The sequence below is a fragment of the Monodelphis domestica genome, chromosome 1 (assembly GCF_027887165.1).
Source record: "Monodelphis domestica isolate mMonDom1 chromosome 1, mMonDom1.pri, whole genome shotgun sequence".
In the NCBI taxonomy this organism is placed as follows: domain Eukaryota; kingdom Metazoa; phylum Chordata; class Mammalia; order Didelphimorphia; family Didelphidae; genus Monodelphis; species Monodelphis domestica.
Window position 1 is genome coordinate 127,205,689 of NC_077227.1, and position 20,359 is coordinate 127,226,047.

At 44.4% G+C, this 20,359-nt stretch overlaps 1 long non-coding RNA gene and 2 other non-coding genes across 12 annotated transcripts in view; 1 reads left to right on the top strand and 2 right to left on the bottom strand.

Moving 5' to 3' along the window:
- LOC103096382 (uncharacterized) overlaps positions 1 to 20,359 on the bottom strand; it is a 55,772-nt gene that overhangs the window by 29,342 nt on the left and 6,071 nt on the right. For 3 of the 10 annotated variants that reach the window (XR_008913708.1, XR_008913706.1, XR_008913709.1), the window contains exons 2-4: positions 15,389 to 15,751; positions 13,010 to 13,253; positions 4,928 to 4,992 (exon numbers count right to left, since the gene is read on the bottom strand). This is a non-coding gene — a long non-coding RNA (uncharacterized LOC103096382). The other 7 variants (XR_008913704.1, XR_008913712.1, XR_008913705.1 and 4 more) reach the window with 6 other exon arrangements.
- On the bottom strand, positions 15,564 to 15,653 carry MIR9A-1 (microRNA mir-9a-1). The gene has a single exon (NR_032148.1). It is a non-coding gene; the product is annotated as a microRNA mir-9a-1 (primary transcript).
- MIR9C-3 (microRNA mir-9c-3) lies at positions 15,581 to 15,638 on the top strand. Its single transcript, NR_162818.1, has one exon. It is a non-coding gene; the product is annotated as a microRNA mir-9c-3 (primary transcript).

Here is a 20,359-nt window from a genome sequence, read left to right on the forward strand (position 1 = left end):
AAAATGGTACTTGGGGAGGAGGTGTGAAGGGAATGTCCTATCTTTTTTTGCCACCCTTAGGGAAATCAATTGCCCCATGTGCAAGCTGGTAGGCAAAATGCATTTATAAGATGGCACCTTTCATCCATTTTCTAGGCAGGCTTGCAATTCATTGTCCATTTAGTCCCACCTTCTGTACTCTAGGTGAGGCTTGCCTACTGGGCCTGAAGAAGGAGGAATAAGAGAGCCCACAAATTCAAGTCCTTAAGGGGGCATCCTCTTACCCCCACCCCAGTTAGTCCCACCTTGCTAACCATGAAGTCACATATAATGCCACTCCCAAGGTTGTTTTTGGACTGCCTCAAGCTTTTTTTGACTGTACCTGGTGGACCTTACAGAAAAGCTTCTTTGGTTTTGCAATCCAGCCCTCTCTTCCTCAGTGGTCTGGTCAGTTCACCAGGGATCTTGTGCCTATATAGTTTTTCCTTAATGCTCTGCTATTTGGCTTAGCTTTTAAATCCTGCCCAAGGTTCTAAAGTCAGGCAGAAGCATCTCCGTCCCAAATAAGAGGTGCTCAGCACACAGATTCTTTAATATTACTTTTGCTTATCAGTCTACATTCAGAAGAAGAGAACAATAGTCAGATGATCAAGAAACAAATACTCCAACTGCCCTGGATTGCATAGTCTTACACAGAATCATAGGATCACAGACTTACAGCTGGAAGAGATCTTAAGGGTTAGCCAATACTTCCCTCTTTTTTCCATATAAGGCCCAGAGAAGTAAGATGGCTTTCTCAAGATCATACCCTTACTTTCTGTCTTAGTAACAACTCTATGACAAAGAATGGCAAGGGCTAGGCAAAAAGGATTAAAGGGCTTGCCCAAAGTCACACAACTAGGAAGTGTCTGAGGGCAGATTTGAACCCAGATTCTCTCAATTCTAACTCTGGCCCTCCATCCACTGAGCTGCTTAGCTGCCCCCGAACTTGGAATTTGAACTCATGTTCTCTGACTCCAGATCTAGTGCTCTTTCTGTTAGACCAGGAGTATCTTCCTAGGCCAGACAAAGTGAGAGAATCTATGAGGTTGGGGTTCCAGTCTTGGGAAGAAATTTTGTAAATGTACCTTTTTCTGGCACAGTGACAAATTTTAGCCTTAACTTCAGAACATCATAGATGGTCTTCACAGTTAAGAAATAGTGTGTAGTGGGAAAAGCCTAGGAGTCAAAAGTCCTAAGTTCCAGTAACTGCTGGGCCTATAACTATGGTGCCCTTGGTCCAGGAGCTTCATCTTTCTGGGTCTTAGTGAGCTGAACTAGATCAGCTCTAAGGGTCGTCCCCCCCATTCTCAGATTATCTGAAATTGTACACACATGTATATATGTATGCATGTAATCATATACAAACATATCACATGGATGCACACATACAGAGGTTGATGCATACTTATATAGAAGTAGTATAAGATATATGTTGCCAGAGGCAGGATTGAACCAAAGTTTGACCTCTTAGTGTTCTAGGCAACTCTCCGAGATGATAAATTTCAGAGAAAGATGCTGACCTGCATTGGTAGAGGGAAATTACTCATCTGGGATGTCCCTGGTCCATTGAAATCACATATACAATCCTTATTCCTATTCCCATAGATTTATATATTATATATATATATATATACACACATACATACATACACACACATATATACACATACATACACCTACGTGTCTATACATACGTGTATATATCCTGTAGTGATAGGGATAGGGACTGAATCTGTGATGTCAAAGGTCTAGGGACCTCCCTCCCTCTTACCAATGCAGGACAACACCTTCCCTGTAACTTATTCCACATGATATATTTATATATTTTTCACTGGAAAAAATGTATATCTACACATATACATGTACTTATACACATGCACATATATAAGTACAATTTAGAAAGTCCACCCACATATACAGCTAAAGGAAAAACCACCAGCCAGAAATATTTCATTAGTTACACATCTCTGGGCCAAATTGAAGGGGAGGCTGGAACAATAAGATAGATAGTTCAGGTTACTCATACTTTAATTGCATAGATAAATTGGGAAAATATAAGCCTGTGGGTGTGGGATTATATTTTGGGGACAATTCATAGAGTTTGTAGACCAGGCTTCCAAAGGTCGATGAGGGAGTTAAGGGGATGGTTGGCCTGGCTCTGGATGGGTCTTGACACTCTTTGCTGGAGCATCCTTAGCCTGTGATCCCGAACAACGGCTTACCATCTGCTCAGGCCTTCTGGCCCCAGACACAATGGGTGCCGCTGGCGGGTTTGTGGAGCACAGCGTGGGTAGAAGATCCCTCAAGAGCCCGAGGGACTGGCGGGGGCTTCAGCTCCAGACAACCAGAGCAGGAAGACTAACTACAAGCCAGACAGTGGATGGAAGCAGAGATTTCCACCATCCGGCACCTAGAGTTGAGGGCTGAAAGGGCTTAAACCTCAGTGCCTGGATTTGAGCATCTTGATCTTAAAGGTTGCTCTGATCCCCTCCAACTGAAACCTTCTCCCTTTCGGTACATCTCCATCCTCCCCTCAGTCCCACAAATACAAATACACTAGTCTGGGGGTTGGGAGGACATAGCACATCTGTCTCTGGAGTCTCTCCCAGTCCTCCCCACTCCTAACTGCATCCTAACCCCAATCTCAAGGCACAATCAATGCACCTGGATGGAGGAGGAAGGAGAGTTTAGTCCTGGGCTAGGGTTTCCTGGACCAGAAATTAGAGCTCTTTGCAAACAATAACAGTGTAAGGGGGATACAAGATTCTGTTACTCCGGAAGAAAAAAAACAAAACACAACAAAAACACAACAACAAACCAGTTTAGGATCCAGTTGTACACGAAACAAAGGAGTCAGTTGTTTTAACCCTAGCTGTAACTGTGTTCCTTGCACTTTGACTACACCCAATGAACAGCTTTTGGGGACCAACATTGGTTGGGGAATGAGGGAGGGATTTCACACCCAATAGACTCAAACTTCTTCCAGGGGACCTCTACACAAGTAAATAATTTTGAATCCAAGAAGGTTGAATCATCTCCTCCTCTCCCCTTTTTTTGAATGTGTAGGTGGTAGTGGGGAACCCAAATCTATCTGGAGAGGAATGTTTAATGAAACAAAAACAAAAACACAACCTTTGAGCAAAGCGCAAAAACACACTCCAGAGTGTTTCCTGGGTCCCTAGTCTTTCTTCCAAAAATCATGAGGATATACATAGGGAATAGTGGAAGAGAATAGTTCAATCTCAACTGAAAAGAGCATCCTCCCTGGCCTGCGTACCAGCTCCCCTGTGGCAGGAACGATAAGGCTAAAAGCCAGTTTGGTAAAGAGAAGAAACATTCATGTAGTTCTTTGACATCTACAGAGTGCTTCCCCTAAAAGAAACCTGTGAGGGAAGGAGTGCCCGGGTAATTAGGACCACTGCCAAGATTCTTTTTAAAGGGTAGCATGGTACAGTGGAAAGCTAACTTGGACCCAACAAGAGTCTGAAGAGTTGACTTTTCATCCACTAAAATGACTACATTACCTTGGGAAGGTCACTTGGCCCCTCTCCTCTTCATCTGAGTTCTCTAATTTGTAGAGTGAAGAGTGAAGATTGGGGTTGGATTAGAGAATCTTGAAGGTCTCTATTGGCACTGATGTGACATACAAACCCTTCCCCCAGCCATTTGGCTGGTTTTTGAACAGGAGGCAGGGGACCACGCAGGCGCATGGAAAATTAGCAAGGTCTGTGTTAATTCAATTAATATCTGGTGTTAGGAGGATGGAGTATGGGGGTGGGGAGACAGGGAGGGGAGGCTGCCTAGGGAGGAAGAGGTGGCAGAGACAAAACTGGGTTGTGCCAGCTCGATTTCATTGTTACGCTTCTGTGGGCAATGAGGGGAGGGTTGGGGGAGAGGGGGCGTGAAGAAGGTGGCTCGTCAGAGACCTAGTGTGCTGCAACCTACCTCGTGCCCATGCAGCCATCTTATCTTGCAGAAGGCTCTTTGCTTCCATCAAAATGGCCTCCTGGCACCGAGCAGCCTGGGAGCTGCTGCGCTGTGGCACTATGGTGTGATGGGCAGGGCAGCAGAGTCCTCAGAGGTCTTTTGCCTTTCTTCTCCCTTTGGGCAGTTTCTGAGAGAGGGCTTTATTTTATTTTATTTTTTCACCATTCTCTCTTCTTGTGGCCTCTAACCTGAGAAGTTTTCCTCCCCAGAAGGGGGCTAGAAGCACATAGAGAAATAAATTTCTAGACACTGGTCTTACAGTTGCTTCCCTGAATGCCTATCATTTGTATAAGGCACTGGGCTAGGCACCAGAAGAGATACAAAACATTGTCTCCTGCCCCTTAACCTTTCCCTTGTAGTGTTTAAAGACCTCTCTCCTCCTTATCAAACTTTAACCATCCATCTTAATACCTATCAACTCTAGGTATTAGGGATTTCTAAATAAAGAATTGAAGAGATGGGATGTTTTGAGCACAAGGGAGACAGGATTGGGGCACAGAACAGAATAGAATAAAGGTGGAGTCCTGCCGCTGGTGAAAACACATTCACTTTCTTCCTAAATGAGCTTAGACCTATCTCACTTTCTCTCTCACAACCTATTCCAGCCCGAACTCCTATGGAAATGAAGTCCCTACTTGAGGAAAACTTTTTTTTTTACCAGAAAAACTGAGGGGGAAAAGGAATACACTCCACCCCAACACATAGGCATAAGGCGTTGGTGATCTGAATTCCAGAGGCAGAACTCTCCTAGAGATCCCCGCCCACAGGCTGGGGCGGGAAGGGGGGCAGGGAAGGGTAGGAAGCAGGTTCGGGAGAGATCTCACCCAATCCCATATCTAGCAGATCACACTATCTTGAATCTGAGCACTGAAAGACGCACAATGAAAGCAGACACCCAGCCCTAGGGCCAGCAACTCACCTCTCTCCCGGCTCCATCTTCTAGGAGTACAAGCCATGTTCCGTCTTGCGCCTTTTCAGCCATGTCTGATTGGAGAGAAGGGGAATTTATCTGAATGAAGGGACGCTCAGCAGGCAGGACCACCGTTAGTAATGACCACGGGGCCTTTAATGGGAAATAGTCACAAAATATATTGTGGAAATGAGACCCACCTCTCCCCCATCCCCATCTCAAAACACACAAACATCAAGTCCTCACGCACAGACACACCCATACATCGGCATAAAAAGGTGCGTAGACATATCGCCCTCAAGCTCTTCTGCTCAAGAAACTGAGTTCCGTCTTTGTCCTAGTGTAATGGGAAGAGCACCGGGCTTTGACGTGAGAGGTTTGGGTTTGAATCTTGGTTCTGCCACTTCTTACCTCTGGACAGGTCTTAGTTTCTTCATCTGTAAAATGAGAGGCTTGAACTAGATAATCTCCGTGGCTCCTTTGAGTTCTTGTCTTTTGACAGAATAGGTAGACGTAGGGATCATCATTTCTGCTATTCAGAGAAAAGACATAAGCCACCAAGGACAGAGAAGTAAAGGCAAACGAGTCCTATCCTAGGACAGCCCGCACCAGCGGATGAAAGCTACTGAAGTCAGAGCAGATTCTGAAGAACCGAGAAAGCGGTACTGACCCATTTTTGCATATCAGCTCCGGCCTCTTTCTTCCCAACCCACGAGACAAGACTGAAATAGTCATTTTAAGGGGAATTCCCAGAGAGGTTAATAAAGGAATAGGGAATAGAGGCATGCTTCAGCAGAACATCTTCTAGGGCTCAAATCTTCCATTTTAGATCTCAGCGAAAGGTTTAGCTCCATCCAATGCCTTTGTGATTGCATTATCTGGTTGGGAGCCATATCTGGGAACACAAACACAGGCAGCAGGGAGAATGGTTTTCATCCACCAGATTTCACATGGCTTGGCAGGGGCACAGAGCCTACTGGGTTCCGGAACAGGAACCAAGTAAGTCCCCAATCTGGGGTTCAGGAACGTTTCTAGCAGTCAAGTAGGGAGCTTGAGAGGATGCAGTGTCTTGACCACCTCTACCCCAGTCTTGCCCTTCCTCACTGAGTTTATTTAAATAGACTCTCAAAGGTCTTTTTATGTTTGTTTGCTTTTTAAGCAAAGTATCCAGTAGAAATAGGCATACTACATCAGCATTGCCTTGGGAGGACAGGAACAAGGGACTACAATCCAGAGGTCCATCCACTGGCGTCAGTGACCGGAGAGAACATCAGAGAACAGGCCAAACCTCTAACCAGAGGTCTGGGATTAAAAGCCCAAGGAGCAGGAGGCTTCCCAGGAAAGGAGAAGATAGGCACTCCGACAGGGAAAATGCTAGGTCAGCACCAGAATCTGCAATTCTTTTTCAACACCCTCCTGGGCAGGGCCAACCTCATTTCCACCCATTGGATGCCCTAGAGCAAGATGCCTGAGGAACCTGGGGCCTTAAGGAAAGGAAAAGACAGACCCAGTGCAGTGAGATCAATCTCTTTTTATTTTTGAAATCCAAATCCACATAACACAATCAAGTGGGTAATTTTGGGTTATCATCATAATTCAAGCAGAAATGAATGGGAGGGGTTTGGAGCTTTCCTTATTCAATCTCTTTTTACTCAACAGAATTAGAGACCTAAAACAATTCTTCTATAGGAAAAATAATGACAAAGAAAGAGATAGTGAGGAAGGAAATTTCCTTACCTCTACCTCTACTTTCCCAAGGTTATCTATACCGATAATATTCACTATAAAGAATTGTTCACACTTCCCATTTCTCTATGAATTACAGACAGCCAGAATAATCCTGAGGGGTGGGGAAGGAAGGGACAAGTTGTTCTATAGATTTGGCTTTCCATTCAAGGCAGCAAATGTTTATTAAGTGTCTACCATAGGCATACACAAAAGGAAAAGCAGTCTCTGCCCTTGGGGAGCTTTCCATCTACCAGAGATACAATACTTAACACAGACAATGAAATACTATGTAATTGGAGAAGAGAATGAGCTCAAATGACTAGAGCTATCAGGAAAGGTTTCTGAGAGGTGGAGCCTGAGATGAGCCTTGAAGAAAGCTAAGGATCCCAAGAGGTTAGAGGTGAAGAGGAAGTGAAAGTTTGTAGAGGTGGAATTTTGTTTCAAAGAATAAAAAGAAAATTAGCTTGACCTTTTTTAAGACTGTATCCTTTAAGTCCCAGGTAGAAGAAAAAAACATACAGTACAAATTCTTTAAAAAACAAACAACTTTTTATAAGAATACAAACTCTTTAACTTCAAGTCTACTTGATAGTTGTTACATGGATGCTTCCTAGACTGCATCTGGGCACTGGAAAGGCAGAAGCTTCATGTAAAAATTCTCAAGAATCCCCAAATGCTACATTTAAATGGGGAGAAAAATCAGGGTATGAATCACCAGGAAGGGAATAGGAGGAAAATCAATGTCTGGAAATTCCTAGAGATCCAGAAAGTTTGAGAGCTCTGAGAAAATGAGGAGCCTGAGTGTAATGAATGTAAAAGGTATTCAGAACAGTTGAGCCCTACACACACACACACACACACACACACACACACACACACACACTCCTCTTCCCTACAAAGTAGGTCTTGAAACCATTTTTTAAAGTGTAAGGTGTGAGAGCCTGTGAAAATTTACCTAACCTAACTCAGAGAGGATGATGGGGAGGACAAGGAAAGCTATTTGGGGCTCACTCTTCCAAAGGAGCCCACCTCTCCCACTATTTCCTGACCCAAGTGAAGTGATGATATTAAGTGAGAAAAGGGGCTTGGCATATAAAAAAAAGCACCCCCCTCCCCCACTTAAAAACGAGGGAAACAGTTTGATTCATTCTTACCCTCAAATCATCCTGGTTAAGGAAAACAAAGGACTGGATTTAGAGAAGCAAGCTAGGCTAGTGCATATGCAGGTAAAAGCTGAAAGGGAGCACTAATTAGCACAGGGACCATCACCTTCCATTAATAGCTCATCACTGTTTCCTTGATGTTGCTGAAGGCAGGAAAGTTGGAATGTGTGATGCTTACCTGTCCCTAGCTCATTAACAGAACTCAGGGTGAGAACAGACCTTTCTTGGCTGCAGCCCAGACAGAGACTGAGGCCTTCTCTCCCATCTAATTACCAAACTGGCTTCTGTACCCATTGGAGAGGGAATATTTAAACACAAGCCCCTCTATACCATATATACACAACTATCTTTGGCCTAGGCAGACAAATACATTCAGATATGCCCTATTGAGGTATCACAATACAACATTATAAATAAATACAAAAGCCTACCATTTAATAATTTATTATTATGTTTTTACTAGCTTATTGCATCAAGAATGTGAGCATTCTTTATTGCTAGGTGGGCATAATTTTCCAGGACACATGTGGGAATGGTAATGTGAAACTCTCTCTCTCTCTCTCTCTCTCTCTCTCTCTCTCTCTCTCTCTCTCTCACACACACACACACACACACACACACACACACACACACATCATAGAGTCCTGGCTAATCTTATGAGGATGTAGGAATTGAATAAATTAGCTAAGATAACTTCAGAAAAGGAGTACAATCTTCCATTTAAAAAATCCCAAGCCTTAATCCACCAAAGGCAATACTTTCTCCTCCTCCATGGTTATTTCTCAGTAAACAAAGAAATCCCTCCTTCTGCATCCACACCTCTATATTCATTATGAGCTGACATTAGAAAATGCATTCCAACCTCACTAAGTCACACTAATGACTGGAAATCCAATTGCAGATTACTAGGTCTCTTTCTTTACTCTCCATCACACTCTTTCCCTCCACAGCCTTTTCTTTCTTTTTTTTTTCTCCTTGCAAATTAGAGAATAAGCAAACCCAAGGCGATCAAATCAAGGCAAAGACATCACTAACTGTACTTTGTTCATTTATTTTGACAAGTGCAGTTTAATTTTAATTATTTATGATAATACTTCATAGTAGACTAGTAAATGTGCTGGAGTATATTTGGTAACATTAATGAAGTCTGCCTAATAGGAGACTTCACTCCAGCACCCTGCTAGGAAATCTTGATGCTAGAGAAGTGGGTTGAGACCACTAGCATGCCATAGTTCTTGTCATTTTTTAAAAAGGGAACTTAATATATTTGAGGATTGGTAAAGTGAGAATTAGCTAGGTTCCATAGAAAAGGCACACATGTAATTGCATGTGTATATATGGCTCTATATATTCTAAACATACACAGGAATAGATTTTATGTAAGCCATTGATAAATATATATACACATACATACACATATGTATTTCTCCACAAACTTCAACTATGGAAATTATGATAGGTTAAAGAGCTAGAATCCTAAAGAAATTATTTTCCAAGCAAGAAGAATTTGAAAACAAAAACTGAATATTTGGCATACAACAAGGAGTTCTATACCTCTTTCAAGATCACTTATGCTTCTGGCTATCCTGTATATCAAGTATATAGATGAGGGCATTTGTCTATAAATAAAAAGCTGGCATTTTCTTGAGTTGAGAAGTATATATAAAATTTTATGCCAACACAAAAAATGTGAACCATGAAAAAATATATCTAATTCAATGGAATATAGCTTTAAATGGGGACAGTTTCATTTGGTCCACTGTCATCCCTAACATTGCCATTATCACAGATTTTAATTGGGTGTAGCTCTTTATTAAAGCTCTTTATGAAAATAGATATTCTGAATGCATGCACATTCATTTTATAGACACTTTTATATAGCCCCTATGACTCCAGATGCATGTCCTACCATGTTTAGATTATTATTATTGTTAGCAATAATGATGGCTTTAAACCTACCAAAACATTTTATCCTTTAGTATATGAATGTATAAAGGATCCCTTTGTAACAACTATTTACAATTGTGCCAGGGGCCAATCTGAATCCTTTGTTTCCTTAGTTCAGGGAACCCATATGTGGGGATCTTCAGGTAATCTTGTCATTAAGCTTTTACTAGCACCCTTGGTACGGATGCCAGGGATTTCTCTTTTCCCTAGTAGAATCATAGGGCCTATATAATACAGGAAAGACTATCAGCTGGGTTTCTTAGAATGAAGATTCTTCTCTTGAGACAATAATTACCTCCCCCCACTATACATTCTAGTTAAAGTGAGCATCATTGATTCAAATAGACCAGTCTCAACAAGGAAAACTATATCGAAGTTCCTATAAAAATGATTTCCCCTACCTCCCTATAAGAACCAGAAAGCTATGGCTAAAATACTTCTAGAAAGTCTCAGATAGAGGCTATTTATTATTCTATATGTGTAACCAACCCTCTTAGTTTCTAATCCCATACATACACACACACACACAGTCCATTACTCTTCAAGAAATAGGTGGACTCTTTAGTCTGGATTGGTATATCACCTGCTGAAGCCATGTTGATATCTCTTTTTTTCCCCTCCTCTGGCCACACCCACCTTGACTCACTCTTTCCTTAAGGCCCTGGTCTCTGGCGTGGGAAAGGCAGGTTGGGGCTTTTCACAAATCCAATATCCCCTTGAACCAAAACCAATTAGTCTGGCCCAAGGTCCTGTCATTGAGGCCCTGGCCCTCTTTTCAAACCCCTGCCGGCTCAATTGCTGCAAGGGGCCTGGCAGTGAATGAGCGGAGCCCACTTAAAGTGGTGCTTAAGCCTGGACCAGGGTGGAGGGAAAGAGTAAGTCTCTATAGGAACAGGCAACCGCCCATTCTAAGAGACAACTGACCAGGGTTTTGTTCAAACTCCACCCCACCCCCTTTGAGAGAGAGAGAGAGAGAGAGAGAGAGAGAGAGAGAGAGAGAGAGAGAGAGAGAGAGAGAGAGAGAGAGAGAGAGAGAATGAGAGTCCCTTACCCTGAAGCTGTCTGTTGGAGAGATGAAAACCTGAGTTCAGGAAAGTTGTATGACTCCTGGAACTTAGTTCTTCTGTTTCAAATATTTTTGAATTTTCAATCTTTCCTTTATCCTGTGTCCTAATAGCTCTACACTACCTTCCACTATTTCAGTCTCTTTGCCCCATCCCCATTAAAAAGGCTATTGTTTGGGATGGGTCTAAAGGCCTGTGTCTCATTTGAAGACAGGAGAGTAAAAGATTAATTTCCAAAACTACAATAAAATTTACTCTTGGGAGGGGAAATGTCAGGAAAGGGGAATAAGAGGTGAGATAGAAGAACTTTAGGAATGACAGTAAGAAGAACTTTAGGAATGGCAGTAAGAACTTGGAAACTAAAGTTGAAAGAGTTGGAAGTTCTCCATCACCCAAAAGGGTGCAATTTTCTTTATGAGTAAGACACATGGTTTACCCTGAGGAGGAATAACTACTCTTCTTCCTTGTTAATCTGCTTGGTCCTGTCCACCCTAAGGCTCTGATCTGTCCCATATCATTTGATTTGGAATTTCACTGAAAGGACACGGGACTTCAGGCAGGGACTCTGATCAGCTCCCATGATGAGGTCACTTAGCCTTCCTCTAGCTTTCTCCACTTCTTCTAATCCCTCTGCCACATCAACTCATCGAGAATAAAGATTGGTTTGTGAATGGGTGAGATTCTCATTCACAAATCTCGGGGTGGAACTTAGAACCCTCATCATCACCATGGTTACAAGCATCCCATCCCGGACCCCGGAGCTGATTGGTCACTATCTCTGAGCAGCTAGAAGTTGATGGAGAACAGAGGAGAGGACAGTGATGCTACGGGGTCCATCTCCCTAAATAGACGAGAATAAGGATATTTGGAAAGAGAACTGAAATCCAGACAGCCTCCTCTGAAAGTTTCTGAATTTTGTTTTGGTCCAAGTCACTGCTCCTGTTGTCTGAGAAATCAAAAAGGCTAAAAAAAATCAAACCCCACACCATTCTCTTGCATATTGTAGTGTATTCTTTCAACTGGGTGCTATATAGGAAAGGTGATTTGGTTTCAATGATAACAGAGGGTTTGAAATCGGTGTTGCAAGGGTGAAGACTTTTGCTTCCTCCTCCTCCTTCCCGAATTCTGCCTAGCGCCTCAAGCATGTAAACTCCAGCTGGTTCGGGGACAGCCCCGTGGCACGTTCTCACCCGGTGCGGATAGAAGGATTAACCCTGATCCTGCAGACTCCGGTGCCCCAGTTGAGCTCCGTTTGGGGTGGAGGGGGGTTTGAGGGCGAGCTCTGCGCCTCTAATCCGGGCGCTGCGTGTGGGACCTGGCGGATCAGGGAATTAGCGCTGTAACTTCGGATTAGTAACGCTCACTAAATGAGAGTCTAATTCCGACCCTTCATGCTTTTCAGCGTCCTGGCCTGGCCCTGGGAGGCCTCCCTGGCATTAGCTCAGGCAGCTCCCGTCTCCGAAGCCCAGGTTTGATTTCCTCGTCTCTCCCTGGCATTGGGGAAGGCTTGCTGGTCCGCCAGGAAGCAGGAGTCCTAGAAATTAGTTCAGAAACTTGCTTTGGGACCAGGCAACAAGTTCTGCTGGACGGAGTGGGGGACAGAGAGGCGAAACAGAGTAGAGATAGACGTGGGGTGGGTGGCTCCAATCCGAAGGGGTCCAGGTCCTCGGTTTCTTGTAACTTTTTCAGTGGCTCCTGACAATTCTGAACTTCCTTCACCTCTGGGTAGCTGGGCAGGCAGCTAGCCTGGGTCCTGAAGCCTAAGGCGTCCAGAAACTAAGCCCACTCAAATTTAGAGCTGACCTCAGATTTAATCAATAGTTCGATCCTTCCAGGTGTGTTGGATATTTCAGAATTGAAGCAGGTTGGGGCTCCAAGATTCGGCCCCAAACCTCCAATACAGAGACAGGATGGAAATAGCTCTCAGGTGATAATAGGAAGAGGGGCATCACAAAAAGACCTGTAGCCAGCAAATGCAGATCGAGAATAAAAAAGTCTGAAGTTGAGACAGGCTGAAGATTGCTGTCAAATCCTGACTAAGAAGTAGCCAAAGGAATCAGACCTTGGCGTCACCAATACACACTGGCACAGACTCACACGGACACAAAGGCATACAGACACAAACACAGACACAAGCCTTCCTGACAGAATTTTTCAGAATTAAAAATTGCTCTGTTCTCCTCCCTCACCATTTAAGATCAAAACGTGTAGAGGCTCTACATTGGGGCCATCCGCTCAAAAGCATGCTCTTTTCAAAGCGCTTTCAACAACTCAAGCGATCTACACTGTTGGCCCTGAAGGTGTATTCATTTCTCAAGTACATCTTGGTTCCAACAGATTTTTGGTTGAAAGCTGCTGAGCCATTTTCTCATTTGCACAGGATTCCCTCCATTCTCCTCCCAAATCGTGCCATTCAGGAAAGTTTTCCAGTCTCTGTAACAAAAAAAAACTTGAGCAGTGTAGACAAATGAAGACCCTAAATTACTTTGGAGCCAAATCCGGAAAAATGGCAAGTGGTAGGGGATAAGAGGGAGACAGAAAAAGAAAATCAGAGGATCTCAGGAAATCTAAAGGCCCTATCTCAACCCCTGATTGTGGCCACAGATCAGCTTTTCCTAGTGACCCAGCTTTCCTTCTGAAAAATGAGTTAACAGTTCTTGTCTCCTAACTTCAGGATACTTTGGGACAAGAAGTGGAATAAGGGACAAAGTCCAGTTAACTCCCTACCATCATTCTTTCTCCTCTTTCATCCCGTTAGCTGTAGGAAAGAAAACTATACCTTCGGAGGAATTTAGAGGAGGAATTTCTGCACATCCTTCTCAGGAGAGAAAGGGAAGGAAGAGAGAGTAGTCTTTCAGAAAGAAAAGTGGGATTTGATTTGGAAGCTTGACAGGGAAAGTAGAAGTTATTTTACTAATGGAAGGAACAAGTTTGGGGGTTTGGAGCCCTGGAAGGAGGGCTGGGTTGTAAGCAAATGAATAAATATGAACATACAAATCACAAACAACAAACTGATATGCAGATGCATGATATGTAAAGCAGCGAATCCCCTCTCCCCATAAGACACCTGAAGACATGTATTTAGGTCTCATCTATGGGACTGCCTGCTTGCCTGCCAGGAGGAGGATGGTTTCTTCCCTTCAGACACTACAGGGCCCAGAATTGGGTACCTAGCCATCCTTTCTTTCCAGAGGAACTTGGGCAAACTACTCGCTACCACTTAAGGTAGCGAGTATTCCACAGAGAATATTCAACCATTTAACCAAAGATAAATACGGGGCTCTCTGAGAACCAAGAGCAGAAGAAAGTGACCTGGAGGAAAGCTCAAAGCCTGGAATTCAAGGGAAGGAGGTCGTGGGACCTTCTGGACTTCATATACTTGGAACCCCTCTTTACCACCTGTGTTTTCATCCTACAATGAGTCCAGAAGGAGTAGGATTTCTTTTCCTTGCCCTGAAAACGCTATTCTCTTACATCCACTCACCCCCACCCCCAGTCCTACAATGCTAACTCGCACCCCTCCTGCGCTGGGAGAGATACAAGGGGCCAGGGGGTCGTTTGGACCAAAGCCGTCCAAGCAGGAGCTCGCCTTTCTCCCAATGTGTTGGTAAAATGTGCCAGGAGATTGCGTGGCAGAACGCTCGCTGCTTTGCGTTACCATGGGAACGGAATGCAGATTTTCCCCCAATTGCTTTTTTATTTGCTAGACATTGTAATACATCTTATGTTGCGACTTCTCGGTTTTGCAGGGGGAGGCGAGCAAAGCAGTCTTTATGCATGTTAACCATTCAGGCAACTTGGGAAGCAGGGGAGGGGGAGGGGAGGGGCGCTGGGCGATGTCCGGGGTCCGGCTCAAACAGATAGTTTGTATGCAGGGAAAGTCTCCGCGGTGAGGGCTGCCCCCAGGATCCCAGTCCCTTTCTATTGAGCAGACTCCCCTTCATTTCTGCTCCGGTTCACGCTGCACAGAGACCCCCCAACCGCACACAAAGGCAGCTGCCAAAGCCCATGAAAAGTGATCAAATTATCAAGAACTTGACCTCACCGAGGGGCGAAGCTTAGGGAGGGCTGAGCCCCCAGCCCGATCAAAAACCGAAGCCGCATGCTAATGCGGCTCCAGGTTTGACTCGCAGAATAATTCGATAAAGGCCGCATTGTTAGAACCGAGTGGAGCCCTCGGCGCCCCTTCACACCCCTCCACCCCCCTAACCCCCCAGCCCGGGCCGCCGTCTCCCTCCCGCCCTATTTGCATCCGAAAATCCCAGTCCTGAGCTATGTGGAACAGATTGTTCCAACCTGATTTATGGGGTGAAGAAAAAGGGTTTGTCTCTCTCCCATCAGCGACCCCTCTTCAACCTCATCTCCCCCCCTCACATTTCCCTTTCTCTTTCCAGACTCTCCACCCCCCTCCCCTTCCAACCCAGTTCCTCGGGTTCCTTTACTAAAGGCTTGACTAGCAAAGAAAGAAACCAAGTCCCAGGCGAGGGAAAAAGTTTCCTTCCCCTAGTCGAGGAGCTGGGATTTGGCACAGAGATCTGAGAACAGAAAGACAGAGAGAACTTGGGTACCTGGTTCTGGGTAGGGGCCGCCCATGGGCCTCTACTTGGTAAGTCGGATTCCCGGATCCTTAGGCTCCGTTGCAACCGCCGCCTCCTTTCCGCCAGGGACAAGGCGGGGATTGTGGGGACGTGACGAAGGTGGTGGTAGGTTGGGAGGGGGGGCTCTCCCAGCTCGGAGAAGTTGTGAAAGTCATTTCTACTTTCGGTTATCTAGCTTTATGATAGCTCAATAACACTCATACAGCTAGATAACCAAAGAGAGAAACGGGCCTCGATCCCGCAGGCCCCCTGGCCGCCGCCTCCGGAGCCCGCCCGACGTGTTGGGATGGGAGAGGGCTGGCTGGTAGGGAAAGGCGACCTCTTGGGCTGCTCCTGCCCCCAGGAAAGCAAGGAAAAGAGCAAAAGGAGAAAAAGAGAGAGAGAGGACATCAGTTGAGCGCCCTGTGTCTCCCTCCTGGAGCCCGGGCAGTCCCCGGGGGGCTGTCTGGAGCTGCTTGCTGGGCCTCCCGAGCTGCCCGGTGGGGGGGGGGGGTTCCAACCACTAGGAGGAAGCGGTCGGTTTGCATGCAGGTCATGCACTGAGGTCCCGAGGCGCCGCGCACACAGGGAGCACCCCCCACCCCCGCCCACTGCCCAACTAGCCCTCTTTTCTGATGATAATCACCCCGGGGAAGTGACGTCAACCTGGCCCAGACCAATCAGGGTCTGGCATTCAAATCTGGGTCCCGTTCCCGCGCTCAGCCGGACCCAGACTTTACAATAGATTTGGCGTTCACAGGCCCCCTGGGGTAAGGGGAGGTCTTCAGCTGCAGAGGAAAGATTCATGCATGTCTCTTGTAAGGGACATAGTGCCAAGTTCCATTCCAGTTAATTTCGCTTCCCTTCCCTTCAGGATTCACATTCTTCTCTATGCAGACACAGATTTCCATACAACAGACCCAAATTGATATACGAGGTCACGAGAAAAGGGGAGAGAAGCCTCAGGAATGTATGAATGCGTGTGTGTGTGTGTGTGTGTGTGTGTGTGTGTGTGTGTAAACGTGTGAGAGAGGTTACGAATGTGTATGCTTGAGTGTGTCAGGATTTTAATATAAGCGTCAAATGCTTATGTGCGTGTTTTAGAGCAAGTGCATGAAGCTTGTAGGTGTGCAGATATCTGCCCAGATTGGCACGTGTGACTGTGAGTCAGGATACAGGATAGAAAGCTTCTCCCTAGAGAATACAAAATGCTGATCCAGTTTTATCTTCTTCCTTTCACTTTCCTCAGGCTTGGGGAGTCGTAAGAGGGAAAAAAAAACCCATTTAAAACTCCTGTGTCACCCCACTCTAGAGTATTTCAGAGAAAACAACAATACGTGGGTTCTCTCTCTATTTTTAAAGCATCAATCAAGTAAATATTTTTTTTCATCCTGTCACATCAACCAGTGTACCTTTCCATTTAGCAAAAATAATGAAGGGAATGTAGATTTTTGTTTAGGTACCTAGATCGAGAAAGCCCACACTAAAGCATGAGCACCCCTCCCTCCCCTCAAGTTCCGTTTCCTCACACAACCGCTAAACCTTCCAAGTGTGGCCTTAGTGCTAATTATGCATCCAATGACCTAAATGATTTACTTCACAAATCTCATTACCGATGGAAAACAAATTTCAAGACTTTTAGGGCTACAATATAAGTTCCCCAGTGCTTCCTTTACATTTTTTTTAATCATCTGGGTAGAGGTGATAGGTAAAGCCAGGGACAACTCAATCATTGCCCCCTTCAACTCAACTATGAAATTGAAAACTGGGGTGTTGGGAGCAGATTGCCCCCTTCCTCGAACAGTTCTCATCAGTTACTCCTAATATAAATTATTTCTCCCATGTTCTGATGCTTTCCTTTCCCTTAGAATTGGAGGCTTTCCAGCCAGTCTTGTTTTTCTAAAGGTAGCCTCACTTGGTCAGAATTTAGCCCCAGGGAAATTTGGAAGTTCAGTTTGGTAGGATAAAGGAGGAGAGTTTTGGATCCTGAAACTGTATTCCTCTCAGATGCTTTGAAAGTCTAGATTCCCCACCTTGATATTTGTGCTTGGTTCTCTGTGAGTATATTACAAAGAGGAAGATTTTAGTACAGATAAGAGAATTTTCTCAGTCATGCCACTTCTTCTCTCCCCCCCCCCCCTTCTCTCTTTTTCTCCTGATTTTGTTGGTTCTTTGACCCAAGGTTGATGTTGTCTTGATCTGAGAAGCTCAAAGTTTGTAGATGTCACCAAATTAGTCTCCAGATTTAGATGCAGAGCATGGATTAGAGAGATAATTGCATAACCTTCCGTCTACTCCTTCAACCTCTTCACCATTGTTTTTTTGGGCCCACTTCACAGTTGGCCAGAGAAAAACCTAGAAAGACCAAGAAGGCAATATTTTTGAGGGATGGGTAGAATTGGGCATTTCTCTGCCAGGATACTAGATTAGGAGAGAAGTCTAGTAATCCTATCTGTATGGAAGTCATTCAATTATTTAAAAAATAATCAATTTCTCACATTCTCTTTTCAACAGAAAAATATTATCCCAGGTCCCCCTCCCTACAAAAAAAAAAGAACAAAAGTCCATTCAAATATTGTTTGTCTGCTTTCCTTTTTCTGATTCCCAGAAATGAAAGCCGATAGTAGATTGAGTTCTTTCTTCTACCCCTAGAGGTCTAGAACCTAACACATTTTCCTGTGAGTCCTACTTTACAAGTCATCTTCCTTGGCAAGAGCATGAAAAACTGAGGAAGGGAAGAAAAGAAAAACAGAAAAGCTTTCTTGAGAGAAAGCACCTGGATTTGTACCCAAGATGTTTCAATGCAAAGGTTGACAATAATTGAGAGGGGACCCGTAGACACTTAGAACCACTTGCCCCAAGTACCCTGGTCTCTTTTCTGTTTTCTGGAGCAGACCCAGTCTTTACAGTGGATCTACTATTCAGGGGCCTCATGGGAGGGAAGAAGTGGGGGCATAATCATTGTCCTTCAGAGGCCATTACCTAAAAGCAGAATCTTTGCAACTACAGAAGAGAGACCAAGGTAGGGTGAAAAGGCAGGCAAAGAGATTAAGGTGAGAGCAAAATCGAAAGAGACTCAGAGACAGCCAGCCAGAGACAAAGAAAGAGACAAAGAGAGAGAGACAGAGTCCCTTTTAGTATAATTTAAGCATGATGCGCACAAAATGGCTTCTCGGCAAAGCTAATGTTAACGGTGTACATGAGGCGCCCCCAGGAGTGGGGGAGGCATTGAATTGTTGCTATGAGAAAATAAACGCTTAAAACACCAATTTGGATTCCATTCAGGGCAGAGAGGCTGTTCCTTATTCCTCCAGCCTTGATTTTCCTTTTAGGGAAACCCAGGTAGAGAAGTTGGACACAAGATGCCCAGGACAGACCCACTGGGGATGGAGCAAAAATAGCCAGGTCCTCCCTCCTTTTACTTTGAAGAGGACAAACAGAATCTATTAGGGAATCAGACTTAAGAAAATCGCCCTCTCCTCTGCCCTCACCCCAGTGTTCCTTTCCCTCTCCGCCCCTCCAATCTGTAGGCTCCACGGCTTTTTTAAGGCCATCTCCACTTCACATAAACGAGGTAAAGCCTTAGTCCCCTTGAACTATTTCAAAATCGATCCAGTTTCAGGAGAAGGTAGGCTTCACACCAGGCCCCTAATTCGGGATTGTACCAAGTTGTACACCTTGTATTCCCAAAGTAGGTTGGTTTAACTGGCAGAAAAGGCTTATTTCGAATTTAGCCCCAAGGTGATTCAAGCTGAACTATTACCCAATCCACCACTCACAGTCTATTGGCAATTTAGCATTTTCCCATATTTCAAAGAAAGACTTATTCTTTTCTTTTTTAAAGCTCAGAAATTAGCCTAGTATATTGTTTTATTTTTCATATTCCCCATAAGGCAATATGAGGCGATAGGGTGTGTATAGAACACTACGTATCATTTAGTACACGTAGCTGAACAAAACAAATAGATGATTATTATGTATGTTCTGTAATATCAAGAGTAGATACACATGTAAATGAGATGAAGCTCTGAAGATTGTAAGAACGGTCAAATTTAAGATCAGAAACTTGATGGGCCCAGGATACGATCTCCTTGCTCAAAGGAACAAATGGTTGTTTCTTTTCCACTTTAGACTCCTGTTTGAATATTTCCTGTTTCAAACTGACCCCTGACCTACAGTTCATTTTCATTCCAATATGGTGCCCCTTAGATTCCGTTGGAAGATTTAGTTCCTTGAGCTTTGACAGACTTGTTCCCACAAGCCATATATTACTTGAACCATTGAGGGTTTTCTCTCGCTCTCTCCACCCAGTCCAGGCATCCATTGAATCCCTCCCCACTATCTCTTGCTTTAATCCTCTAGCTTCAAAGCCTAGTAGAAAATCCAAATTCAGTGATCATCGGGCCCCTGACCATGGTGCTGAGCTTGACTCCCACTTTCCAGAGCTTCTCTCCACTTGGGTCTGAAAAGCAGTAATAACCTCTCCGAGACAACGTAGGGATCTGAGCTCTAGAAAGCTATTTCCCAACTCCCCCCCCCCCCCCGCCCCCATCAGCCACAGAACCAGCTAAGAGTCAGAAAAGCCAGCTTAATCAGCTTATGGCCTGAGAGAACTGGTTTTGGAATGAAGCACAGAGCCAGAAGGTTTGGTATTCATCTACTAGAAAGTCAGGCCTTACAAGGTTTCTTCGTGGAATGTAGGAAAGTAAAGCTACTTCCAAGCTCCTTAGAAATCACCTCTGGAACACATACACACATAATACACATATATGTATTGTGCACAGACTCATAAAAATACATACATGTCTATCATATATATGGATGAGTGCTTGCATGCTACCTGTGTTCCATGTATTGTGTGAATCTACATACAATACATAAACATATGACAAAAGGCACAATTATATCAGACATTCACCTATACATGAACAGACTCATAGGAAGATCTATTTATGAATTGGC